This window comes from Takifugu flavidus, chromosome 15, assembly GCF_003711565.1.
Source record: "Takifugu flavidus isolate HTHZ2018 chromosome 15, ASM371156v2, whole genome shotgun sequence".
NCBI lineage: Eukaryota > Metazoa > Chordata > Actinopteri > Tetraodontiformes > Tetraodontidae > Takifugu > Takifugu flavidus.
The window spans coordinates 7,785,973-7,796,720 of record NC_079534.1 but is presented as its reverse complement, the minus strand read 5'-3'; the positions used below and the strand labels follow the sequence as shown (position 1 = coordinate 7,796,720).

Sequence of the window (10,748 nt, the reverse complement as noted above, 5' to 3'; positions counted from 1 at the left end):
TTGTTTCCCCTCGTTAAAATATTCCTTCTCCCAGCAGCAGAAAACCCCTCCAGAACTTCGCCGCTCTGCTGTGCTGCGACAGGCAGGTTTGGCGTTTGAACGTAGCAGAACATCCATGTTGTGGCTCCCGTCTGTGTTGGTGAACATGCACGGAGAGCGCAGCGGGGTCAGTGATCGCGCACGCTGCCTGTTTATCTCTGAGCGAGGGTCTCGGGAGCGCGCCCCCCCTGGCCGAGGAAGGTGAGCGAGTGTCTGGAGGGGAGGACTCGGGAGCGCGACCAGCCGAGGGATCGATCGGATTAAACTCGATTTGAGTGAAATTAACACAAAGGAGAGAAGAGCAACGCACAGAAGCCCGCGAGGTCGCAGATGTGAGACTCGCCGGACAAATATTCCATGAGAAGAAAACTTGAACTTTTCCCTTCTCTCTTTATTTATATTTCAAACGAAAAAAAGGACCACGGTGGATTTTTTTTTCAAGCCAGCGGAGATACTAACGAGGAGTTGATTTGATAAAGAGCCCGAAGTGGCCGAACGTGTTCGGTAAGCTAACAAATGCCCTTATTTCTATAAGTACGCTTATAAATGTGTGGTGAAGAAGTCGGTGGTGATGTGAGCTTTACTTGTACGGCCAATTAGGAATTTAAACAAATTTAACTTCTTTCTTAATGGTAAGTTTCCTCTACTTTTTTTCCCAATCGGACTCTTTAATCCGACGTGTGCGTGGCTCCCCAGTCCGTTGAAATCTTCCGGGCAGAACTCATTGGAAAGGTCGGACGCCGCCGCTTTTAACAACCTTTTTATTCTCACATTTGGACAGAAAGTCATTGACGGTCGTATGTTAACGTTAGCTGCCATGCCGACATGCTAACAATAGCAAGTTTAGCTTTGCCACCCGCTGCATCGTTCTCCCACATACACGCACAAACAGTCCCATCAGTTAAGTTGAAAAGTGCGAAGAAAAAATGTTCAGCACAACACCGAGAAACTCCCCGCTACTGGCCTCGCTTCTCAAACAACTTGTTGGGGTTTCTATCATTAATACATCACTTAGATCATCTTTAAATTGTGGGTGTTAGCTCAGTTAGCTAATTGTGTTGAGGCTCGTAGGAGACACGAGGTGGCTCGAGCGTAGAGGTGAGTCACTGGCCGACTGAATGAGCGGATCTCTCAGGGAAATTCCCAGTGGAGAACACTTGGAATATAAAGCTAAAGTGCGCTTTTTATCGTCCGAATCGAAATGTCTACACACAAAAGTTGATATAACTGTTACATTTCCCCCAAATCATTATCGTTTCAGTAAAACGAACGGATGCACTGTGCCTTTAGTGATCGCTACTTTATGGACTGAGGGGACAGTGGTGGGGGGGGGGGGCTGAGGCCAGTCCACACACCGTCTTTGCGCACTATTTTCACACATTTGAAAGACACGGTCCGCTTAAAAGATGTTTGAGGATCACGGTCTATCATTTGCCTGGCATTTAATCGCAAATGAGTCTGATTTCCGCGAATAACAGCGCTTGGCGAGTCATTGACTGGTCCGTGGAACGACGTGCGAAATGCTGCTGATAGGCTAATTAGCCGCGCTAGCCGCTGGAGGTTAGCCAGTGCTAGGACACAGAAGTTCAGCTAACCTGCTAGCCACTTCTCTCCCCCATTGTGTGAGAACAACCCTGCTCCTATTCCCTTACCCCACATCGGAATGGAAAATCAATTGTACCCATCTTTCGCCTCACTACTTGGCTGAGGTTAAAAAAGCAAAGTACTGCAATTCGCGTCTTTTCCGCGTTTTGGGGCTTTTGTTATGAGTGTTGGGTGAGCTGCGTTGTATCCGGAGACCGAACTTTGGTAACAGCTTTTGCTACACTTGTTACTCGGATAAAAACCAAACACCTGCCGGTACCCCCGCACCCGCCTCTCTGTGCGGGACACAAACGGCCCTTTTTAATGTATATCTTTACATTCGGGGTGCTCCGTGTGCCACCGCGCCGCCGTTTCCTATTATGTAGTCTTATCGGTCAACTTGCATAATGGCCAGTCTGTCGTTCTCAGACAACTTTGTCTCTGACGGGAGGAAAACGCCGTAGTAACACCATGTTTGCTCTCAGGCGGGGGTATCATTCTCCGGAGAGTTACACGGTATTGCTACCAGCGATGGTTCCTTAGTTTAAGTGCTCCCCCCGCGCCATGAAGCCTGGAGCTTCTACCCCCATCAGCAACTTGTGTCCGTGAGCCAAGATGGCAGCTACTCATGTTCAGCGGGCCATTGAGGGAGAGATAGGAGGCCCCGACCACACACACACACACACACACACACACACACAGAGGCACACACCAGATCTCCAGCACTACCTGTTCTCTTGTTTGAATTTAAACACTGGGGCAACCAGTCAACGGGCAGAGTTCACGTGTAAATTGTGAGCCGTGAAACCTCTGGAAATGTGGCCCGTGACTGTTGTTGGTTCCTATAAGAGTCCGACTTTAACTTGGGTCGAACATCCCTTTCTGGAAGTTGCTCTGATGACGGTGGCTTGTTTTAGGTGTCTCCACCGGCGGCTAGAGCGTGCAGCCGTTGTTCACTCAGACCTAAAACCTTCTTCACAAGATGATCCCCTTTTATTCATGTGTTAGGGAACTAAACTATTGTGCCATTTTGAACCCTTTTCTTTGTGTGGTATTTGAGCGTCCGTCAGCGTTCGCCCACCTTACCGATGGCCGCCGTTGACAACGGGCGTTTGCAGCCGACCAGATGGAGCCGATCGTTAAAGTTTATATAGCGTAACGGCTAGAAGTGAAATGTTTTTTTGAATTGTTTTTCTGGCATTTAACTATGAATCTTTACCTTTTCTTCACATTTTTTTTTCCAGGTCTGTCTGGATTTGGCTCTTTCTAGTTTTTAACATTTGTGTCTAGAGTCAGTTTACACTTTGTGCATCTTGGCTCTAAAATATTAAAGATAATTGCAATTTCACAGAGAGCGTTCCAGCCTTACACCCATTGGTCGATGCTCGATCTCCACAACTTTTCCACTTTCTTGTCCAAGCTAATGTATGATTGAAGCTCTAACAGTGGGCTTATTCAGTTCATCTTTTTGGGGGTGGAGGCTCCACGTCGATGCTTTTTAGCCTGAGTGGCAAAATATTGGGCAAAAGTTTAAACCATACTACAAATATACAAGCATGATAGTAATTGGAATAAGGAATAGTAATTTATCTACGAACATGAACCCTGAGGAGGGTGTCTAGCAGAGCTTCTGCATCCTAACTTCACATCTGAGCGTAGATGTGACCACTTGGACCAGGAGACTGCATCCGATCAATACGCATGCACACGCGCACCAGTTTGAAGATTAATTCTCATTTCTTCTTGTGACCTGTAGATAACCGTAAGCAACCATATATCCAGTTTGAGGTACCAATCTTACCATGATGGGATGCAGCTTTATCCTATTTGGCAGCATTTGGGCAAATTGGTAATTGTCCCAATAACTGAACACGCTGCGTGTCCATGGATACATGTCTGTTACACATCAGTGGGCCGTGTGTTGTTTTTTAAAGATTCCGCTCGCTACATTTGTTACCCAGAGTTCATTTTTGTTATGAAGTGAAACAATAATTTGATCTCCACACAAATTCGTGGTATCCTGACATCGAATTAATCATCTGTGCAGTAGCTGGAGCAGCAAGGGAACTGATTAAAGATTGAGCTTTTTCTAATCTGCACTCATTTTAGTGGTTTTGAATAGCTTGCTAGAAGCCCAAACTGTGAATTATTTACAGGTGGGTTAGCCTTGTAGCATCTGACCTGATGCTGTTGGTCTCCCATCAGGCAGCTGAGTGTCAGGCCCTTGTAGTTGTGAGGGTGGCCATTTTGTCTCTTATCATCCTGTGTGTTGTTGGCTAGCAGCCCTGTTAGCAGAGATGAGAAGCCCTTTTCATCTTGCCATCTATGGCTCCACCTCCACCCCCTCTTTCTGCTATACATGAACTCCCTCCTCTTCTTTCTATCCCTACTCTTCCCATCTCTCTCCCTCCCACCATCTTTGCCCGCCTCTTTCCTCCCCTCCCCTTCTTTGAGTTCTCATTTCTAGCCAAAAGGTTAGTGGGGGTCTTTAGCACTGTGGTGACATTCAGAACTGTGTGTCATCTTTCTCTTTCTCTCTCTCACCTGTCTCTCTCTCTCTCTTGCTGGCCCTCCCATCCCCCATCCTCCTCTTGCAGGGAGGGCCTTCTGGAGCCTGGAATTGAGGCTGGCATGTATGCTTTCAAGTGTTTGTGTGTGGGCTGTGTGTGGAGTATACCTCTGACCCAAACCTTTAAATCAATCCCTCTGTCTTCTGTCCCTTTTCGTGGTGTCGCGTGGCTTTGAGCTCCTCTTCAACACTGAACAAAATGTCTGCTGGACACTCCATTGGAAATACCTGGCTGCTTGTTGTCTTCATCCAATCATAACTCCGTCTGAGGTGCCATGGAAAACCTCATCAACCTCCCCTGAAGAATGTGGCAGTAAAAAAGGCTCTGGTGTTTGATGACCCACCCTCGTTTTCTATTACCTTTTCTCCTCTTCAGTGATTTGTCAGACTGATGAAAGGTTAAGTGCTGCTTCCGTGTGTTTCATCAACATCCAGAAATATACAGACAAATGGCAGGAACGGAAGTAGACGGCCTCGACGTTAAACCTGTAGAAATGTACAGCGTACCTGCTCCCCTTCAGCTTACTTGAAGGATGACTTTAATTTGCTTTATATCAGTGAGATTCACCACTTTGGATACTGACTACATCAAATCTGGGAAAAGAGTGTGTGAGAATGTTTGAAAGAGCTCTGAAAGCTGATCGGTTGTGTTCCAGATAGGTGGGCAGTGACGGGGTAGCACACGCGCTATGTTTGCATGTGCAACTTAGACAAGACGTGCTCAAAATTGGGCCAAGACAAACCAATAACCTTCTGAAAGATGTCTTCCTCTTTAACACTAGGTGGCAATATGCAGATTTTTGACAGGTAAATTGTCTGGTTAGCATGTTACGTTAAAAAGGAAAGAACAGGAGTCAGGCAGCATGTTATATGCTAATGCTGGGCTTCTTGAATGTTTGTGTTCTGGAGTCATACGGCAGCGCAGGTTTTGTGGAGCTTGTGCATAGGTGTTGTCTAGTTTAAGTCCATTTCGGCCTCTGGGGTACAAATGTTGGGGCTAAACAATATCCACATTATCTGCATGTCTTAGTCGGATCAATGGGACTAATGTGTTTGTTACACAGTAGTGTTCTACTGACCTCCAACAGTTCAAACATCTAAACTGTATGCTGATTGCTGTCAGTTCATTCTATTGGCAACAGTAATTTTTATATTCACACATGCGCACACGCAGTTGAAATATGAATGCTTAAATATTAAGTGATAATTAAGTGTTCTATCAGCTTAAACTGCTAAAGAAAAGTCTTTACATGTCACTTCTGACATTAGACAAGTCATCTCTTGCTGACCTCTTCTGTGTGAGTTGGACTCATGAGAAAAAAGGAGCATTACTAGATATGCACATACACACTTGGGACTCATCCAAACAGTCTAACAACTATAAAATGCTGTACATCCAGTACACCCAGCTATGCCGAAGGATTCCATTCTGCCCCCAGAATTGTTGCATGCAAATATCCTCCTACATTTACAACCAGATTTTAGTCCTTTGTCTCGTCCACATCCATGTTTGTATGAACCATTTCATTTGAATGACACGTTTCCTCAAAATGGTTTGTGTAACTACTAATGTTCCCAGTTTCTAGTCTGCAGACTCGATAAAGTTGTGTACTTGAATGAAATGAAATGGCTGTAGTACCTGTGGCTGCTAATGTTTGGTCAGTACATCCTCCATTGGGCGGGATGAGTTTGTCCTTGTTGCTGCAAGGCCCAAAAGTTTAGTGTTTTCCAGTGTCACTTTAATAAATCTCACTGTTTTCTATTGTCTCCTGGTACACCTGCCTTTTCAGACAGTTATAACTGTAACAGGTTCTTCAGCTCAGTGAGCACCCCCCCCCCTCCCATCCACCCCCCTGTGGCCTACTTCTGTTCTCTAGGCCGGCATCCATGTCCTCTGGGATTTGACTGGGAGTCAGCCAGTGGTTTTTCCTACCACATGGTAAAGGGAACAGATTGGATAAACACAACCCTTTCCTGCTGACCAAGCCCTCCCCAAAACACACACATGCACGTACACACACATGCGAACACACTCCATTAATGAAGCAGCCATGTGTAAAATAACCAGATTTTCTGTAGCTTCGCTGCTTTTTTCTTCTTGGACCCCCATCACCAATGCCGCCACCTCCCCTCTCTTCCTTCCTTCCGGGCCTCAAATCCCTGCCTCAAACACAGTCCTGCTTCCCCGTACTTGAGTAAAATTACACACACAGCTAGCCAACTTTGGAATGCTGTCTTCCACTTGGGAGCAAAGTATAAATTATAGCTGCTTAGACTCTGGTTGTAATGGAGGGAGGGCGGGTGTCCGTGGTGCATGGGTTTCTTCTGGGGTTTGAAGAGGGGCTTCACTGTTGTCTTCAGGTGTCCAGTTAAGCTGTAGCTGCTCAGCATTTTCAGCGTTTCTGCGGCTGTGCTCTGCCTATGCCTGCCCGTGTCTCCGCTAGGGGAAAAAAAAACAATCTTGTTGACATGGCAGAGATTTCCTGTCGTAAAGCCCGGAGGCTACAGACGGTATTGCTGCCAACTTTCAGCAGAGAGCTGTTGCTACTGCCGGCTAAAGTCGCTCCCTACGCCCAGTGCTAACGCTGCATTCACACAGCTAACACAGGCTGTCAGGAAGGAGCTAATTCTCTCAAGCATACAGTCTCCAGTAAATTATACCACACATAGACTTTACAGTGTTTATGGGAATGCTTAAAAAACTCCCAAATGCTTTAAAATTAAAGATCTTAATGTACATCCATAAAAATGGTTTCATATGTCTCTAATACACTGAATGGGAATGTCAGTCTTTTAATCCCGAATCGTTGTTTTGGGGTCATCTTAACAACACTTTTCACGTGAACGTAGATTACATTGTAAGCGCATTTGATTATTTCAGGCATTGAGTCATTCAGGCCATAGGCATGTGTGTCTTCTGTGAAGGGTGGTGAGATATCACCGGCTTACACAGAGCCGGCTCTGACGCTCCAACTTGGCAGGGATATTCTGTGGTTTGGCCCTGATGATTGTGGTTTGACAGAGCACTATTCAGTGGAAGCTGCCTCATTCACTGTTTTTAACAGCGCGGAGCAAGCCTGGTAATCAGTCAGGAAGTTGTTTAAAGGGACTTTAACTTGTTTTTGTATTTACGGCAGTGATTCTTGAACAGTCAACGCCGCCTTTTAGTAAAGACAAGATAGTTAAAAGGGAGTCGTCCTCCGATCGTGGGTTTTTGTGACTGATCACTCAAATTAATATTGCTGATACATGAGCGATCACAGTGTCTATTGGAATTTGAAGCTTGCTTTTTATAGTGTAACATTGAGTATGGATTTAAGTTGTTCGCAACATTGTATATTAAGCATAATAACAATCGAGTAATTGCCCTCAGCAAACAGACATTTCTTGCTGTTGTTAGTGTAGGCATCTCCTTGGAAAGGGTCTTTGACCACCAGCTGAATGGGAACTGATATTTGGTGCTCCTCATTTCATAGCATGACTCTTCTCTATGAGGTATAGCCTTTCAAACTACCTTTCAAACTGCAAATTTACTGTCCTTAGCATTTGCTAAAATGGCTGCAGAGACTGGGGGATCAGATATGTTACCACTACTGGTTAAATTGTTCAGAAATGGCCACCACGCCAGTGTAAGAGCTCTGTTTGTGATGGTTACATTTCTGTGCCAGTGCTGTGGTGATATTTCTACTTTATCGAGTTATTTGACTGAGAGGCCACATTGACTGACTGACCCATTCTATGATGTGCACACTTGTGTGGGGGAAAATAAATCGGGCGCCCCATTAAATGATCAGTTCTTTATTAGGAATTCTCAAACCTGGATGTATAATCTATTTTTTTCATCTCTGGAAAAGAAAGTGTAATGGTGGGGAAATACGGCAAATGTGACTTGTATAACTTGAGTTGTTTGTAGCATCTACTAGTCTATTAGCTCTATTCTGCTCTGCTCTCTTTGGGAGCAGGTACGACTTTGGGGGGCGTTTCCAGTGCAATAATATTGCCTTGACTCTTTGAAACTGCTGTGATGGTGAATGGTGTACACGCACATATCCCTGGTTCACGCACAAATGGTTGTTCATCATTGATCAATGTTTGTTTTGTGTTGTTGGCTTTTTTAATTGTCAGAATCTTAACAGAAAAGGCAGAAATGTATGAAATATATATGTGTGTTTGTGTGTATTTATGTGTATATTTGTATATATGTGTGTGTCTGTGTGTGTATGTATGTATATGTGTGTGTGTGTGTGTGTGTATGTATGTATATGTATATGTATATATGTGTGTGACCTCACCAATGCGCTTTTGGAAGAATGGTTGAAAATTCCTATAAACACACTCCGCAACCTTGTGGACCGCCTTCCCAGAAGAGTTGAAGCTGTAATAGCTGCAAAAGGTGGGCCGACATCATATTGAACCCTATGGGTTAGGAATGGGATGGCAATTAAGTTCATATGCGAGTCGAGGCAGGTGGCCAAATACTTTTGGCATTATAGTGTATATAGTCTGAGTCAAAATCCAAACTGTAATATACACTGAAAATATACACACACGTATGAACTTGGGACTTAGCTGCAGCACAAAAAACTTAATTTTTAAGCAAAATTAACATATGTTTAGTTTAGCAATTGTTGCTGGTAACCTCAATTTACATGTTTCACAGTAATAAACCAATTATAAAATACATTTGGTGGATGGAGAGGGCACAGTTGGCTAACTAGCCAGCTCAATGTCTGCATACAAATAGCAAGTTGCTTTCTAAATGTTTTTTCAAAGTGAGCTCACCATGAATGGAATAAGTACGTGCAAAATCCTGAAAGTCACGGAATCCTCTAACCCTAGTTAACAATTTCGTGGCCGAGTTGAGGCAACTCTCCCTCCGGTTGCTCGCAGGTCGGTACTACAGATAGCATCTTTTTGATTCAACCACTTCTTATCCTCTTTAAAAACTTTCAGTCCTTCCTGTTTTTTTCAGTTTATTCGTTTATTTTCTGGCAATCATCACGTTTATGTCCACTTACAGAAAAAAAAAAGTCTTATAGTGAGATCTGGTAAGCTCCATCTCTAGTCTCACCATGTAGCTCCATATTCTCCCCTCTGTCCATCTGTATCTTGTCTGTATCTCGTTGTTGGATTAGGGGATTGCCCTAATGCAGCATTTATTTATTTTGTGAAGCGAAATAGACACGGTCCCTGTTGCAAGGTTTTAAAAATGGCGGGTTTGATTATTGCAAACTCATGGCTCCCGTTATGTCATTCCCCTGTCCAACCGGAGCATTTCAGGTTCTGCAGTGTGTTCATTACTTTTTAGTATCTGAAAGTACTCTGCTGCTTTTCAACCCCTGAAGGAGCAGATACCTAAAAAAAGTATCACTGGGTGTTTTTTTTCTCAGTGGAAATTCACAAAAACGTAAGTAGCGTAGAGTAGGTACCGTCAGTGGAAATATGGCATATGACACTAGTCTAAGGAAAATTTGACTCCCTCCTTAAATCAGAATAATTTCAGATGTGAAGCATTTGAGGGGTTTTTGACAGTGGGCTTAATATATAGTGTTTTATATCAAGTGTTTTTACTGGTATGGTTTGGGTCATTGTCATGTTGCAGCATCTAGGGTTCCTGTTACTTCCACCCCTAAAAACAGTACTTGGTAGTATATGCCTGAATACTTGCATCTTTAAATAGAGAAATGGTTTTGTTCGTAAAGATCATTTTAAGTGCTTTATCATCTGTGTATAATGAATGTTGAAGAAAGTGTTTGAATTAATGTCCATTGTGAGATACATTAGCATTTGCAAGCCATATGCAATGATGAAGCACTTTTAGTATTAGTAAAGCAAAAAATATTTTTAGAAATAAAACTGATTAGAGTCCAGGCTGACCTACTACAAAGGAAAATGGTAGAAAATGACAACATTTTTGGTTTAACCACTGTTTTGTTTAATATAGATGTGCAATATTAAAGTGGCTTTAAGTTTGGTTTAGTAACATTTCATTGGTAGCTGCTTGATATGGTGGGCCTATTAAGACGCATCGTTCATCGGGAGTTTCTTAAGCAAGTGCGAATGTGATCAGTAAGGACAAGACATAAACAATGTAATGTTGTTTATGCTGTACAGTGCCAGGAGGAATGCAGGGAACTGTACATTGGTGAAACCAAGCAACCTCTCCACAATGGCATAACACAGACGTGCCACCTCTTCAGGTCAGGACTCAGCAGTCCACCTACACCTAAAGGAGAGCGGTCACTCCTTTGAGGACAGCCAAATACGGGTACTGGCCAGAGAAGACCGCTGGTTTGAGAGGGGTGTCAAGGAAGCCATCCATGTCAAATTGGAAAAACCATCCTTAAACAGAGGTGGTGGGCTAAGGCACTTCCTATCACCCACATACAATGCAGTCCTCCACTCCTTCCAACAGCAAAACAAACATTCACACCATTCCAGGAGACCCAGTCACTCACCACCATGTGTTCCAGCAGACAAAGGGGAGACACCTCAACTGAAACTAGGTGAACGACCCCATCAACGACCCTGCCGACGACTCTCAGGTGACCACTCG

General features: G+C 44.0%; 1 protein-coding gene across 2 annotated transcripts in view; it reads left to right on the top strand.

Annotated features, from left to right (window-relative positions):
* Positions 1 to 94: 94 nt before the first annotated feature.
* Positions 95 to 10,748, top strand: part of chd7 (chromodomain helicase DNA binding protein 7) — a 55,886-nt gene continuing 45,232 nt past the window's right edge. Inside the window, exon 1 of one of the 2 annotated variants that reach the window (XM_057055952.1) lies at positions 95 to 543. The gene's annotated coding sequence lies outside the window, so the exon portion shown is untranslated. The remainder of the gene's footprint in view (positions 544 to 10,748) is intronic. The other variant, XM_057055951.1, reaches the window with a different exon arrangement.